The sequence below is a fragment of the Tupaia chinensis genome, unplaced genomic scaffold, assembly GCF_000334495.1.
Source record: "Tupaia chinensis unplaced genomic scaffold, TupChi_1.0 Scaffold143996_1, whole genome shotgun sequence".
NCBI lineage: Eukaryota > Metazoa > Chordata > Mammalia > Scandentia > Tupaiidae > Tupaia > Tupaia belangeri.
This window is the reverse complement of record NW_006203847.1, coordinates 1,181,285-1,199,044: the sequence shown is the minus strand read 5'-3', so window position 1 is coordinate 1,199,044 and position 17,760 is coordinate 1,181,285.

The window sequence follows — 17,760 nt, the reverse complement described above, 5'->3', positions numbered from 1 at the left end:
TATGAAACTCATTCACACCAAGGAAAATATTTTCAAATTGTGAACTGCTTCAACTTAATTGTATTTAAAGTGTACATGAAGTTAAAACAGAAAAGTTAGGACTAAAATTTTTAATAATAAGCTAATTGTCAGGTGTGACAAGACGCATGATTAATCCAATTTACCTTTCTAAATAAAGTTGATCTTCAGAATTGGAACCTTTAATTTTCCAGCAAGGGCAATTGTATGATACAATTGAATATCTTTGGGTCATTATGCTAAAGTTAAATTGTCTTTGTCTAAAATTATTGATGGGGCTATGGAGGTTGCAAAGAAAAAAAATGAGCTGAGTCCTTATTGATTCCATGCTATTCCTCTGGAAGTGTTTTGTGGAAAAACTCCTGTAATCAACATATTTTATAATTTGTTCATTTCTGCAAAAAGTGGAGAATCAGTTGGAAAATGTTTAATTGAGAGTTCTGGTTAGGTGGGTTTCCAATTATTTTGGTTGTTTCTGCATTAGGGTATTTATTTTTCAGGTTTATGACTCCAAACACAAATTGTCATTTATTCAGTTAAGAATGTGTATTTCAGCTGGAACAGGAGTGTTTTGAAATGAATCTAAATGCAGAAGGCATCGTTTTTTTCTCCAGTTTTCATTGCACCAGCTGTGTTTCTACCCATTCATTTTCTATATATTTTGTATTTTCCCCAACAAATTATATTTTTCAGTCCTTCTATAACAATCAGAGATACTTTAAAAAATACATATTATTTTCAGGCTTACTATCAGTATATTATATTTTATAGTTCAAAAAGACAGAAAAACTATAGAAGAGTTCCACATGGAGTCACACACTTTGGAAAGAGGTTGGATGCTGAGGAAAATGTTAAGGGTAGATAAATTCCATACTTTGAACAGAATAATGCATGAATAGATAATATTTGTAAATGTAAAAGTATTTCAGGAGGTTCAAATGGGAGGATTGGTAGGCATCATTAGAGAGCCTTTCAAATCAATCACGAAACATAATTACTATTTCTCCCAGGGTTAGCTTTATAGTGAAAAAAAATGGAGTGTATGACATCAAATACACAACAGGAAATTCGTATTAAGCAAGTATTTTTTTCCATTTTTACTACTACATGGAAATTGGCATGAGTAGCAAATTTGCTTGGCTTTAAATAGGCAATCTACCTAAGTGGCTGTGAAAGAGGAAATTGCCCTATATATGGATCATGTCTGTCTGTTTCTTCACTGTATCCCCAGTACTGAGGACAATTATTTGCATATAGTAAGAATAAATACTTGTTTATTGATTGAAAAGATAATTTCTTGGGGCTGGCAGGTGGCATGGATTTTCACATGGCTGACCACAGTTTGAGTTCTGGACCTGGCGGCTTGCTTTCTCGCTTTTCCTCTCTCTCTCTCTCTGTGTGTGTGTCTCTTTGGTCGACTTTTAAAAAAATAATAAAATAACGGGACCAGCAGTTAGCATAATGGCTATGTCACTGGACTCCCATATAGTCAACAGTGGTTCGTGTCCTGGACCCGGTGGCTTAAAACTCACACCGGGCACATGTGCCTGTGTGCCCAAGATGCTGAGAGGAGAATGGAGGAGAAGGGATTGTGGCATGGCTATGCCCCCGGGGGGTGATTTCTCACTTTCTATCTCTCTGTCTGTCTCTGTCTGGCGAGCGCATGTGCCCTATAGCAAAAATCTCTCCAAAAAATAAAAATAAATAAATAATAAAATAATGACAATTAATAAAAATTAAATTGAATAATTCTTTTTAAAAAAGAAAAATAATTTCTTGATTCTATTTGCTTCTTCTCTTTGGAGTACATGTGACATAATGAAAAGTGACTGTTATTTCCGATATCTACTTGCATTAATAATCATTAATGATAATAATAATAATTAATTTTGTGCTAGAATGTAATACCAAGGTAAAAGGGACAATTAAATATTAGACTAGGCTCTTAGGCTATGCAATGAGACTGGTTAATGGTTTCACATCTCTTATAAGGCATTTTGGTTAAAGATAACATGAAAGTAGTTATATTGATATTTGTCAAATCTAGTTTTTTTTAAATAGATAAATCCTATTTATATAACTAGTTCACAAAACTGAATTAAAGAAATAAAACAGAAAGGGAAACCAAAATATGTGTAATAATTATGCACATGACATTTGCTTTTGGAAAACACAAATGATTGCAATAGCTATGGATAATCCTAATGTTTGGACACATAGCAGTAAAGCTCCATAGAGAGCTGATTTTTTCAATAAGGTTGTAGAATATAAAAATAATAGCTGAAAATAATCCTACTAATATATATTAGCATAACTTTTACACTAAAAAAAATCTTGCACTAAAAAAAATCCTGAGATAATGATTACTTCTGTAAATAAATTGTGAAATCAAGAAAACTCACTGGTTTTGTTTCTAGAATTGGAGGGAGTGGGAAAGGAGATGAGAAAGTTGCCTGAACTGAAACTCAACCTACCTGATCTCTTGCAACAATAATTTATTTGACTTGAGACTGGAGAATATCACTTAATGAGATGAGAGCAGAGAATAGATTAAATTTAATTGCCATGTATGCCACAACTGTTCTGTGTAAATAAGGAAATAAACTTCAACATCATATAAAAGCCATTCCAATCCCTTCAGATTAAGTAATAAATTAAGAAGTACTTAAGGAAAGTCATGCCCAAATTTCATGTTATCTTCATAGTGCCAAACCAGACATTGCCATGTTAGCCAAATCTGTGTATAATAGAAGAAGTCTTAAAAGTGTCGTTGTAAAAGGATAGGTTACATTTTTCCTATCACCTCTAATTAGTTTTGTGGTTGTTCAGAGCTAATTTAATCTCTTTGATCCTTCTCAGGCAACAGGTAAACAGACTGATTTCAAAGTGGATTAGAATTAAAATCCTTTTCTCTCTTGACTTAGCACAACATTTCATAAAATTACATCTGGAATTACCCTCAAAGATGGATTTCTGTTTGTAAATTAATAGCAAGATTAAAACTGGAAATTCAACCAAACTTAAGTAAGAGCAAATTAAATATAGAAGAAGGAAAAAACATTACAAGCCTTACTTTATAAATCCATTAATTTGGTCATTCATCCATCTAGCGTATAGAAAATTTTTGGGTTGTCTGGGAAGTTATGATGCATTTTGCATAGAAAAACAGAAAAATACATCATAACTTTCCCTGGCACCTAATACTACTATGGGCCAAATGTTGGGACTATATTGTAAACAAGGTAAACCTGACATAGCTTGCATATTTTGCACAGGTAAATATATAAATGAACAAAAAATATAGCTTCATGGTGGGAGGTGTAATAAAATAGCTGACAGGGAGTCACTTTCTCAGGTTTTGGACAGTGTCAAATTTATACTGAATTGTGAAGAAAGTACTCTTTGAGGTAATGTATTGTCTGTGAAGAAAGTACTCTTTGAGGTAATGTTACTTGTGCTGTGATTTCAATAATGAAGAGTAATTGTGAGGGAAGAGAACTCCTAAGAAAACAGACAATACATTATAACTGAGGTAGCAATGGTTTTGCACTTTGATGTTTGAAGAAAATAAATTACTATTGGTATTTATGGTCCAAAGAAGAGAGTGGTCTCATGAGTGTTGAAGAGGTAGGCAAGGTCCAGTTGTATATTGCCTAAGCTCATTGTAAGCAGTTTCATTTCATTCTCTAGGCAATGGGAAACCATGATGGTTTGGGATTAGTTAAGGGAACAACATGAAATAATTTTATTGACTCTGAGTACTCTGTGGAGCATGTGAGTGGGAAGTGAGGCCAGACTGGATGAGGATAGGCCAGTTATGATTCTACTTGCCAACTAAATCTCGTTGTTTCTTCTCCTAATTAATGAAATAAGAGGCAGAGTCTAGAGAGGAAGGGAGCTTATTTCTGTAACCAGTTACAGGGAGACTGTCAGCAAGACCATCTAACTTTCATGCAAAGCTCAACATGTTCTCAGTATTTATTTGTACAAAACACAAGCATGTGCAAATCTTTCCTCACTATAATCAAAGTCAATTGCTTTGCTCTGGTTTTCACATCTGACCATTCCTCAAACAGATCTCTCCATAATTCAGCACGTGGTCAGATTTTTCTTGTGAGAAGTCTTTTTTATTTTCAAAATGGCTACAGTCTTGCCGGCATGCTTCCATGAATACCTTGAAGTAATTTCAGGGAATGATGGCAATTTTTTAAAACTAGAGTAATGGCAGTGGAAAACACTTACCTAGAATGTACCTTAGGCTATAAAATGTACAATGCATGGTATCTACTCAATTAAGTGTATCACTCTGTTTTTGATGACTATTTTTATATATAAAGAGAGTCTATGATTTCACAATAAAAATTGTACAATCTACTACCAGTAGGCAACAGTCACATTTTACTTAGTTTTTATTAATTATTTTTAATAAAAAAACATAATCTAACAAACAAGTCTATAAGTTTCTGGGGATAATCCCTTATCTCTTCACCCTTTTTCATGATCTACCTCAGTTGCTTTCATCCTAGGGTGATTTTCCTCCTAGGGGATATTTAACAATGGCCAGAAGACATTTATGGTTGTCACAATGGGAGGAGGAGTGTGTTTCCTCAGGCATACATGGAGGACTGGTCAAGACCAGGGATGTTGCTAAGCATCCTATAATACACAGGAAATTCCTTCCCACAAGAGTAGTATTCAACACAAAATGTCAATTGTGTTGTGACTGAGAAATCCTTATATACCTTTGCCTGTTTTTGGTTAATTTAATTCTGTCCGCTTGAGGACATTGTTTCTTTTTCAGTCCTCTCAGGTGGTAGCCTTTTTTATTTTTATTTTTCCCCCAAAGCTGCTTATGATATTGAACCTGGGAAGTGAGGTAAATGTCACAATTACTCCTCATTGATACTTTCAGATTACCCTTTTTAACTTATCCCTAATGTATCCCAGTTTTGAATCTAATGCTACATACAGATGACTAGATCACTTGCCACTGCCTTCCTTCCCATGCGCTATCTTAACAAATTTTTCATGAGATTCTTTTCTCCTCTGAAGGATAGGTTGAACAGAGCTGCTAGGAGTTGGAAAAAGACAAGAGGCACTGATGTTGTGTTTATTGCTGAGTTCAAGGTGAACTCGAAATGTCAATAACGAGCATCCTTCCCCTCTTAGAGCTGTCAACATGCAGTGGAGAACACACAGAGAGCTTCCTCTCTCTCAGAGTTCACAGCACATGGAGCTGAGTAAAGCCAAGGCCATCAGAACTGAGTAGGATTAACTAGCAGAACCAAGGTCAAGCAGGGTAGGGCTAGCTAGCAGGGCAGGGAGAGTTAGCTAGGCAGTACTAGATGATCAGTTGTTCCCTTTCTCTTAAGGGAGTGCAGATAATAGTGGCCCATTGCCAAAACCAAACTGTTGCACACACACATTCATGTTCCATTCAATGGAGTAAAACAACAAAGTCATAATTACATAACAAGAGCAGGAGAACACTACAAGTCATAACTTAGTTGTTTGCCCTGTGGCCTTCAAATACATTAAGTTGGGGAGTGAGGTAGCCAGCCTAAACTATCCTGACTCCATTTGCGATACAATGAGTTTAGTTGCTGGCTCACTGACCCACTCTGTAACTCTAATCCTCTAATTGTTCTTAGCAATTCCAATATCCATGTATATCATCATTTCAATAGCATAGCCTCTAGCTTCTAAATTTCCTCTTTGAGACCAGTAGATGGCACAATGGTTACATCCCTGGACTCCCATGTAGTTGACCATGATTTGAGTCCTGGAACTGGCAGCTTAAATTTACACTGAGCGAGTGTGCATGCATGTCCAAAATTCCAAGAGGAGAATGGAGGAGAAGGAATTGTGGAATGGTCTTCCCCTCTACAGGGTGATTTCTCACTTTCTGTCTCTCTGTCTCTCTGGTGAGTGTACGTGCCCTACAGCAAAAATCTCTCAAAAAAAATTCCACTTCAATGTTTTATTTTGCCATTGACAAGATAATTTATTCCTCATAGTTCACAACAACAACAGAACATGCCATACCACACACCCATGCAGGATGAAAGGAGGGACAAGAGAATCTGTTGACTAACAGTATTCTCTTGCTATAATTACTCCAGGGTCAGGCATCAATAACTAGTTGGGCAAACCATTCAATCCTAAACTTGCTGGCTTCCTCACTCTGCCTTGCCCATTCCTTCCTGCATAAAATACAACGGAAGCACTTTTCTATAGTTTCCTTAGTCTCCGTGACTTTGATGATCTCAATGTTGACCCCTTTTCATCAGTTATTATCATGGTCATACCCTACACTTCATCTCATTACCAGAGTCCACTACCTCTCCATAATTTCTGTTTAGTGCAACCTGTTCCATCACTACTCTTTCCTAAATTTTCAGCTTACTATTTGTTATACTCTCTCTTCAATAATCCTATGATACCACCTGGACCTCAAGTGCATAATACTACAGTGTCTTAATAGCTCACATTTCCAATTTTCTTTGATCAGTCATTATAATCACTTTCTTGTACTGATTCTTGGTACTATTTCCCTTTGACTTCATCATACTCACCAGGCAAAATACAAAACTGAATAATCACAATTTTCTTCCTTATAACACTCATGCAATTGAATGTAGCTACACGAAAATTCACAACTGGTTTTATTTTTATTTATTTTATTTTTAGAGAGACTTTTGCGATAGGGCACATGCACTCACTGGAGAGAGAGAGAAAGATGAAGAAACAGAAAGCAAGAAAACATCCCCAGGGGGATGGCCATACAGCAATCCCTTCTCCCCCATTCTCTTCTACAGATTTTGAACATGCACACACATGTGCCCAGCATGAGTTTCAAGCCTTCAGGTCCAGGACTCAAACCATGTTCAGTCATGTGAGAGTCCAGCGACATAACCATTACGCTATCAGCTTGTCTCAGACAGAAAGCGAGATCTCCCTCGCAAAGGATGGCCATGCTGCAATCTCTTTTCCTCCATTCTCCTCTCAGATTTTAGGCATGCATGCACACGCACCTGGTGTGCACCTGGTATGAGTTTCAAGCTGCCAGGTCTATGATTCGAACTGTGGTTGGCCATGTGGGAATCCAGCAATGTAACTGCTATACCATTCTCTCTTTTACAACTGTCCTTATTTTAAATGCATGATTCATAAGTTTAAGTTGACCTTGCATGATCCTTGCAACTAGCCTTTATTTCCCTAGGGTATTCACTCTCCTCTGCACTCCAACCTTATAGCAAAACAGTTGCTAGCAGTTGCACTTGGATGTCTAATGAGCATACCAATCTTAATGCACTCTAAAATAAGCTCTTTATCTCTCCTCATCCTCTAAGACCTGCTACTCCTAAGACATCCTCATGTCAATTAATGGCAATTGAACTTTTCTAGTTCTTTGAGTAAGTTTAGAAAATTCTTTATAAAAGAAATTAGAAAGATAGTGTGGGCAGAAAACTAGGATGAAATTAACTGAAGGTATAAAATTGTGACTATGGGGTTCATCATATGCTGATAATGAAACTGACACTAAGGTATGCCTTCCTAAATTTAACCATGGTCTTTACCAGTTAATTCTTTAATGAAAGGCCTGCTCTTAATGGTGAATAGATCCATTTGTTCATTTAATGTAAAAATAAACCATCAGGCCCAGTCATGATTGCATGGAGTATGTGGAGGGACACACCAGTGCACAGTGCTGGAGCCATATGAGTAGGCTTTGGATCCAGAGAAGACTTGAATATGCCTAGTGTATCTGTGGTCATGAACATGACCTTGAGTGGCTGGAAGACTGTGTGGGGGCATAACAATGTGGCAAGACTCTGTTGGGAAAGGGTCTCTTTCTTTCTCTCAGAAAATAAACTCTAATTTTTAAAAACTCATTTATTTCTAATAACAAATTATGTTTTTATATAGTCTTTGGATATGTAGTATCAATAGAGATATTATTTTTCTTTGCTAGAAAGTACATAAGCTTGCCATGAAAGACGAGAGAGAGAGAAAATGAGCAAGGACCTTCTTCCTCACACCCCATGGGATGGTCACGCCACAATCTCTTCTCTTCCATTTTGTTCTCCTTTAGGGATTATGGGCATGCATGCACACATGCCCAGTGAATTTTTCAAGCTGCAAGGTCCAATATTCAAACACACAGTGGTCCATGTGAGATCCAATCACCTTAGCCATCGCACCACTGGAAGGTCCAAATGCTACAACTTAAAAAGGCCTACCTTTTAAGGCAAATGTAATCAAGGAAAAAATATAGGAATGAACAGTAACTATTTGTCACCATCAACACTTACTGTCATTCCAATAATTATTTCTTTTGAGGTTAGTGGTTTAAATTATTCTGAAATAACTGAATAATTATAACCATTCTTTCTTCATGTTTGGGTAGCTCTTGTCAGACTGCGAGAAACCTGAGAGGGCCAGTGTATGGCCTGGTGGTTATGGTGGTTGAATCCCACATGGTTCACTGAGCAGTTGTAAACCAGGACTCAGCAGCTTGAAAAGCATGCTGAATGCATGTGCATGCATGCCCAAAATTCCAAAAGGAGGGAGATATGAAGAGATTGTGGCATGATCTTTTCATGAGGTCTTTTTCCCCTCTCCCTATTTTCTTCTCTCTCTGTCTTTGGCAAGTGCACCTACCCTCAAAAAATTTTTTAAAAAAAAGAGGAAAGAAAGAGAGAAAAGAATGGAATCTGAGACTCAGAAGATGGTCTTATTAATATCTTTATTTTCAGTGTCTACCATGTCTCGAACATAATATATACTCCATATGGATGGCTGTGTATCATTTTTATCAGTAATTCATTTACTATTTTTCTATACATGTTTATTCTGTTTCCAATGACATTTGTCATTGCTTAATTTTTATAAACAACATGTTGTGCATGATATTTTGTAGGTTTATGTGGCTTTAATGAAATATGCTTTGATTTCAGGAAACTGCCTTGCCTCTTATTCCCTAACAACTCTGAATACCTTTTAATTTCTTGTTTCAAAAGGTGTAAGGTCCATACTAGACTTCTTGTTATGCTCTTATTCCATATTGATATGTAGATCACAGTAAATGTGCAGAAACTTATAAAAGTCCATCCAGAATATTTCAAGTTTGGGCAATCAGTTCTTTCTACCTTATAAAATTCACTATGATGACTCAGTATAATATTCACAAAGGACTTTTAAAAATATTTTACAATGTAAATATTTATTTAAAGTATACACCATTGATAATGGGAAAATATGTATAATTTACAGCATAAAATGAAGGAAAGAGCCATTTCTTTATTATTTTATGGAAAAATATTTTCACTTCCAAGTTAAAAAGATACTATGTTTATATCATTCAGTTTATGTTCACTGACAAATTATAAAGGTAGTTGGAGTGAGGGCTGGGAGGGTCTCTCAAACATTATCAAGAACAGTTAATAAAGGTGAATTAGGCTGGGACCAGCAGTTAGCGTAATGGCTATGTTGCTGGACTCCCACGTAGTCGACTGAGGTTCAAGTCCTAGACGCGGCGGCTTAAAGTCATGCTAGGCGCGTGTGCGTGCGTGCCCAAGATCCTGAGAGGAGAATGGAGGAGAAGGGATTGCGGTGTGACCATCCCCCCTGGGGGGTGATTTCTCGCTTTCTATCTCTCTATCTCTCTCTGTCTTTCTGGCGAGTGCACGCGCCCTCTAGCGAAAACCTCTCAAAAAAAAAAAAAAGGTGAATTAGGTCATTCCATTTCACAAACTACATTCTCTGTCTCAGTTGTTCCCCTGTGCAATTGAAAACATGATGTATAAATGATGTATAAGGATGAAAAGCAGTGATAGCTGGGATGGGAGGATGAAGCATTTTAGCCTATCATGGGAGCCATATCCTGGAGGTGTTGAATCTTTAATAAAAAGACAGCCAGTACTTCTATTTATGTGTAGGCAGATAAGAAATGTAGAAGTAGATTCTTCATTCACACAAGAAAAAAAAATAGACTGAAGATCAACAACTTATCTTAGATGTACCACTGTAAATAGGTCATAGTACAAATTGCTGCCTTCAAAATTTAAGAGACAGGCAGGCAGATAGAATCACAATTTACCTAAGCAGATGAAGACGAGCAGAAAACTCTGTGGGAACCATGCTATGGTGGAAAAAAAAAATCTAAACTATGGTTGACAAATTGCTGAAGCCTGAGAGTAGATAACTTTGACCATTAAAAGCTCCAGGGAAACAAATATTAGAGAGGCTCTTTTACTTTGGTAAGTTTTACCTGCAGGAACCCTGCAAGTTCTCACAGCGAAGAGTTGAGAGAAATTCCCTGTTGGTAGGGAGTAGGGGAGAAATTAGCCACTTTTGAAAATGACCAGAGAATTTGGTTCTTTTTAACAAGGCCTGCCCTCAAGGGAAATTATTTTAACTGAGCCTACCTGACTTGGTTTTTAACAGATTCTAACCGCTATTTGAAAGAAGGAACTATCCAACTCCAGTACCCTCAAGCTTTCCTATCTTGCCCAAAGGGAAAACAAAACAATAAAAAAACAACAGAAAACATGTGAAGGTCACAGCCTAGGAACACAGGCTAACTTTAAAACTAACTAACTTCCTCATATATTTTGAATGTTAATACTTTATTAGACATATAAATCACAAATAATTTCTGTAAATTCATAGGATTTTAAAATTTCTGTTAATTGTATCTTCTGCTGTGCCTAAATTTTTTAGTTTATTATATTATCATTTGTTTATTTTTGTTTTCTGCTTAAACTTTTGGTGTGATATCCAAGAGCTTTTTCCCTGTTTTTGTTTTTTTTTTTTATGTTTTAATGGTTTCAGGTCTTATATTCAGGTTTTTAATCAATTTTTCTTTTTATTTGTGCATAAATTATAATCATCCTGTATTATTCTTTTGAATGTGACGGCCAATTTTCCCAGCACCATTTACAGAAGAGATTATCCTATCTCCCTTGTGTGTTCTTGGTGACCTTGTCAACAATTGATTGACTGTATATGCATTACTATATTTCTGTGTTCTATATTACCTTTCACTGGTTGCTGTGCCTGTTTTATGTGAAGTACCACACTATTGTGACTACTGTAAGTTTATAATATAATTTGATATCAGGAAGTAAGGCCTTCAACGTTGCTATTGTTTTTCAATTACTTTGACTATTTAGGGTCTTTTGTGTGTCCATTTAACAAATTTAAAAGTTACTATGTCTATTTCTGTGAGGAATACCAGAGGAAATGGAATCAGTACTTCGCAGATACATCGGCATTCAAATATTCATTGCTGCATTGTTCACTATGCCAGAATATGGAGACAACCTAAATGTCCACCAATGAATGAATAGATAAAGACATTATGGCACATATGTATATTTGTGTATATACACACAGACGGTCTTCAAAAGTTTGTGAAAAAATGTGCATTATGAAACAAATACAGAGATTTCAAATTTTTTTCTACCAAATAAACTCATAATCATACTTTCAATCCATTTTTCCCAAACTTTTTGAAGTTTCTTTGTATTAGAATATATAGATAGATAGATATAGATAAGAGAGAGAGGGAGAGAAAAAAATTATTGAGCCTTAAAAATGAGATTCTGTTATTTGTAACGACATGAATGAATTGGGACAGCATTAGGCTAAGTGAAATAATCCAAACACAAAAAGACAAATACTGCACAATCTTACCTATATGTGAAATCTTTCAAAGGAGGAATACAGAGATACGCAGTGTAAAATAGTGATGACTAGGATCGAAGGAGGGAGAGAAGGAAATGAGAAGATGTAGGTCAAAAGGTAGAAAACCACAGTTAGGTAGAATGACTGAGTATTGATATCTAATGTGAAGCATTAGAACTATATTAATAATATTATACTAGGCACTGAAAATTTGCTGAGAGAGCACATTTTAGGTGCTGTTATCACAGAAAAGGTATAAATATGTGAGGTTTTTGAGTATGTTAATTTGTTTGATTATTGTAACCATGTCACTGTAAATAATCATGTTGTATACCTTAAATATATGCAATAAAATAAGTAAATAAATAAACTGAGCATTAGAAGAAAGCAAACAAACAAACAAAACAAAATAAAAACATGACTATCTACATCATTTCAGAAAATTTTCCCTCCAACTACATCTTAATACCACACACACATAAGGCTACTGATTAATCTGGAATACAACAGAAAATGGTTTTTAAGATAGAAGTATTTAAGAAGTCTCTAGTGAAAAAGAAAGAGGATAGGAAGACAATGACAAGGAGAGCAGAGGAAACTTTGGCCTTTGGCACCTACAGCTAGTAAACACACCTTAACCCCCTAAAGGAATAAACATATAACTTCATGCTAGAGACCTATTTACCTCAGTGCCTTTTCCCCATTATATTGTATCCAAAATTACAAAGCATATTAAAAGATTTAAAAATCAAAAAAACATATAAGCATCAGAACTGGACTTAGATATGGTAGAGATACTGGAAATATCAGACTTAGAATTTAAAATACATATAATTGATATGCTAAGGGCTCTAGTTGAGAAAGTGGACAACAGGGATAACAGAAATCTATTGGTAATATAAGCAAAGAGGTGGAAATTCTAAGAAAAAATCCAGATGAAATGCTGGAAATAAAATGTAACCATAACAGAAATGAAAATGCCTTGGGTACATGCTTCAGTAGATTTAACATAGCTAAAGAAAGAATCAATGAGAGTGAAAAAATGTCCATAGAAACTTCCCAAAACGAAATACAAAGAGAAAAATAAAAACACAGATAAGACTATCTAAAGACTGTGAGACAAATACAAAAGGCATAGCATATGCATACAGAGAATAGCAGATTGTAAAAAGAGAGAGAAAAAAAAAGAAGAAATATTTGAAACGACAATGACTGAAAATTTGACAAAATTAATCAAAGACACAGAACTATAGACCCAAGAAGCTGAGAGAATACCAAGCACAATAAATGCCAACAAATTGACACCTAAGGGTATTATATACAAACTGCGGGAAATCAAAGACAAGAACAAAATCTCAAGGGAAGACAGGAAAAAAAAAAGCTGAATAGATTAAAAAACCTGAAACCTTCTATTTGTTGCCAACAAGAAATGCATTTCATGGATAAAGAAAAACATACACTAAAAGTAAAGGGCTGGAAAAAAGTATTCCATACAAATGGGAACCAAAAAAAGAGCCAGAGTCGCAATAATAATTTCTGACAAAATAGGCTTTAAAGCAAAAACTGTTGAGGAGACAAAGAAGGCACTATATTGCAGTAAAAGGGACAATACGTCAAGAACATATAACGCTTATAAATATCTATGCACTTAACACAGGAGCACCCAAATACATGAAGGAAAGACTATTAGACCTAAAAGTAGAGGTAGACTGCAACACAATAATTGTTGGAGACGTCAATGCCCCACTATCCTATCTGGACAGATCATCTAGACAAAAAATAGGTAAAGAGATAAAGAATCTAAATGATACCATAAATCAAACAGACCTAACAGACATTTATAGAACTCTCTACCTGAAAACCATGAGACACTTTTTTCTCACCTCCACATGGAACCTTTTCGAAGATTGACCACATGATAGGTAACAAAGCAAGCCTCTCCAGATATAAAGGCATAGAAACTACATCCAGCATCTTCTCTGACTATGATAGAATTAAACTTGATTTTCATTTCAAGAGAAATCCTTAAAAATACACAAATATATGGACACTAAATAACCTACTCCTGAATGACTTCACAACTATTGAAGAAATAAAGACTGAAATCAAAAGATTCATAGAATCCTATGACAATGAGGACATGAGTTTCCATAATCTTTGGGACATTGCAAAAGCAGTCATAATAAGGAAGTTCATAGCAAATAGTGCACATAAGAAGACGAAAAGAAGCAGATGGATCACCTAACATAGTGCCTCAGAGAATTAGAAAAGAAACAGCAAAAAATTCCAAAAAGCTCTACAAGAAAGGAAATAATGAGGATCTGCACAGAAATAAATGAAATAGAAATGAAATGAACTATACAGGATGTAAATGGAAGTAAAAGTGGACTCTTTGAAAACAAAAACAAAATTGATACACCACTAGTGAGACTTATTAAGAAGAAGAGAGAAAGGAACAAGGTAAATCAAATTTACAATGAAGCTGGGAATATAAAAACAAACATAATAGAAATACAGAACATCATGAGAGGATAATATGAACAACTATACAGTAACAAACAAGAAAATCTGTATGAGATAGACAAATTCCTGGACACATATATTCTACCAAGATTGAACCAGGAGGATATAGAAAGTCTGACTAGGCCCATAACAAGCCAGGATATTGGATCAGTAATAAATAATCTCTCAACAAAGAAAAGTCCTGATGGCTTCACCTCTGAATTCTATAAAAATTATGAAGAAGAGTTAACCCCCATTCTGCTCAAGTTATTTCTAAAGATTCAAAAGGGTGAAACTCCTCAAAATTCATTCTATGAAGCCTCCATCACCCTTATCCTTAAAACAGATAAGGACAGGACAAGGAAGGAAAACTATAGACCAATGTCTCTGATTAATATAGACACGAAAATTCTCAACAAGATAATAGCAAATTGTATCCAACAACATATAAAAAAGATTATACATCACAACCTGGTAGGCATTATCCCAGGGATGTGAGGTTGGTTCAACATACATAAAATCATAAATGTAATACACTATATTGACAGAAAGAAAGAGAAAAACCATATAATCATATCAATTGATGCAGAAAAAGCATTTGATAAGATACAACATCCTGTCATGATCATGATCCTAAGCAAAATTGGCATAGAAGGGACATTTCTCAACACAATAAAAGCTATCTGTTTAAAACCCATAGTAAACATCATCCTGAATGGAGAAAAGCTGAAAGCATTTCCACTAAAAACTGGTACAAGACAAGGATGTCCACTTTCTTCACTCTTTTTCAATATAATACTGGAAGTCTTTACCAATGCAATGAGAAAAAGAATACAATAAAAGGCATTCAAATAGGAAATCTAGAGGTAAAATAATCTCTATTTCTAGATGACATGTTGTATACATAAAAGACCCAATGGTTTCCATGAAAAAATTCCTGGCAGTAAAACATGAATACGGTAAAGTTGCAGGATACCAGATCAACTATAGAAATTTATAGCATTTCCATATACAAAGAGCAGGCAGACTGAAATAAAACTAAAGAGACAAAGCAATTCCATTTACCATAGCCATGAAAAGTATAAGATACCTAGGAGTAAATCCAATCAAAAAAGTTAAAGACCTCCACTATGAAAACTATGAGAAGCTAAAAAAAGGAAATGAAAATGACACAAAAAAGTGGAAGGGCATTTCATGTTCCTGGATTGGAAGAATTAATATAAGAGAAGTGGCAATTCTACCTAAACTAATCTACATATTTAATGCAATCCCAATCAAAGTGCCAGAGACATTCTTCACAGACCTAGAAAAGATGACCATACAATTTATCTGGAATCATAAAAGACCGCGTATTGCCAAAGCAATCCTAAGTGCTAGATATTTCATTCCCTAACATAAAAATATACTACAAAGCTGTGATAATCAAAACAGCACTGTATTGGCACAGAAACAGGCAGGTGGACCAGTGGAACATAATAAAGTGCCCAGAAATAAACTCCCAAACATATAGCCAGTGGATTTTTAACAAAGGGTACCAGTTAATCTAGTGGAAAAAGAAAAACCTCTAGCAAATGGTCCAGGGAAAACTGGATATACACCAGTTCAGAAAGATGAATCTGAACCCCTACGTCTCACCATTGACAAAAATCAACTCAAAGTGGATCAAAGATCTAAGCCTAAGACCTCAAAATATAAAACTGCTGCTGGAAAACACTAGGAAAACTCTGGGAGACATTGGGGTAGGCAAAGACTTCTTAAGCAAGACCCCCAAAGCACAGTCAATAATCCTTAAAATAAACAAGAAGGATTACATCAGATTAAGAAGTTTCTGCATGGCAAAAGACATAGTAATTAGTGTGAATTGACAGCCCTTAGAATGGGAAAATATTTTTGTAAAGTATGCTCCAGATAACTGATAACCAGAATACATAGGGAACTAAAGAAGCTGTCCTGATAAAAGATGATCAACCTTATAAGAAGATGGAGAATGAGTTGAAAAAACCCACTCTCTAAGGATGACACATGAATAACCAAAAGGCGTATGAAAAACTGCTCATCATCCCTCATTATAAGGGAAATGCAGATCAAAACCACAATGAGATACCGCCTAAACCCAGTCAGATGTCTAAGAAAAAAATATATATATATATGATAAGTTCAAGATTAAAAATATGATAAGTGTGGTGAAAGGGGAAGTCTCCCGGGGCGGCCACGAAAGGGAAACTCTCCTATGGTCCAGCACTGTGGAGAACAATGTGGAGATTCCTCACAGGTCTACAAATAGAACTACCATATGATCCAGCAATTCCACTCTTTGGTATCTACCCAAATGACAGAAGAATTCTTAATTGGCAAAGTGCTTGCCCATCGATGTTTATTGCAACATTATTCTCAATTGCTAAGACATGGAACCAACCCAAAGGCCCATGAACACATAAATGGATTGAAAATGTGCAACACATATACTGTATGGAATACTACTCAGCCATAAAAAACAAGAAGACCCTGGGTTTTGACAAAAAGTGGATGGATATGGAAGATTTACTGCTGAGTGTAGCAAGCCAGGCTATGAGGAAGAGATATTTTATGTCTCCACTCAATATACACTGAATATCCAGACTCTATGGCCAAATCTGAATGACTAAAGAATATAGAAACTATTGGTGGAAAACACTGGGGAAACTTTGGGAGACATTGGGGTAGGCAAAGACTTCTTAAGCAAGACCCCCAAAGCACAGGCAATAATCCCCCAAATACACAGGTGGAAATGCATCACATTAAGGAGTTTCTGCACAGCAAAGGACACCATAATTAGTGTGAATTGGCAACCCTCAGAATGGGAGAGAATTTTTGTTAACCATGCCTCAGATAAGGGACTGATAATCAGAATACACAGGAAACTCAATCAGCTTACGTGGAAGAAAATGATTAACCCAATTAAAAGATGGGAAAATGAGCTGAATAAACAACTCTCTAAGGAAGACATAGGAACAGCCAAAAAACATATGAACAAATGCTCAACATCCCTCATTGTAAGGGAGATACAGATCAAAATCACAATGAGATGCCACTTAACCCCAGTCAAAAAAAAAAAAAAAAAAAAAAAAAAAAAAACCACAAATAAGATAAGTGCTGGAGATGATGTGGCGAAGGGGAGACCCTCCTACACTGTTGGTGGGAATGTAAATTGATCCAGCCACTGTGGAGAATGATATGGTGGTTGTTCAAAGACCTACAAATAGAACTACCATATGATCCAGCAATTCCACTCCTGGCTATCTACCTAAAGGACAGGAGAGCACTCAGTGGGAAAAGCACTTGCACAATCATTTTCATTGCAGCATTATTCACAATTGCTAAGACATGGTACCAACGCAAATGTCCACAAACAGATGAATGGACTGAAAAATTATGGAATAGAGAATGTTCCACATGGCTCCAGCGAACTAGATATTTCAGGGAATGAAGATTTTCTATTGATAATTCAGCCTCCAGCCAACGAGCTAGCGGCAGAAGAAGCTGAGCCTTCAGAAGAAGGTTCCACATGGA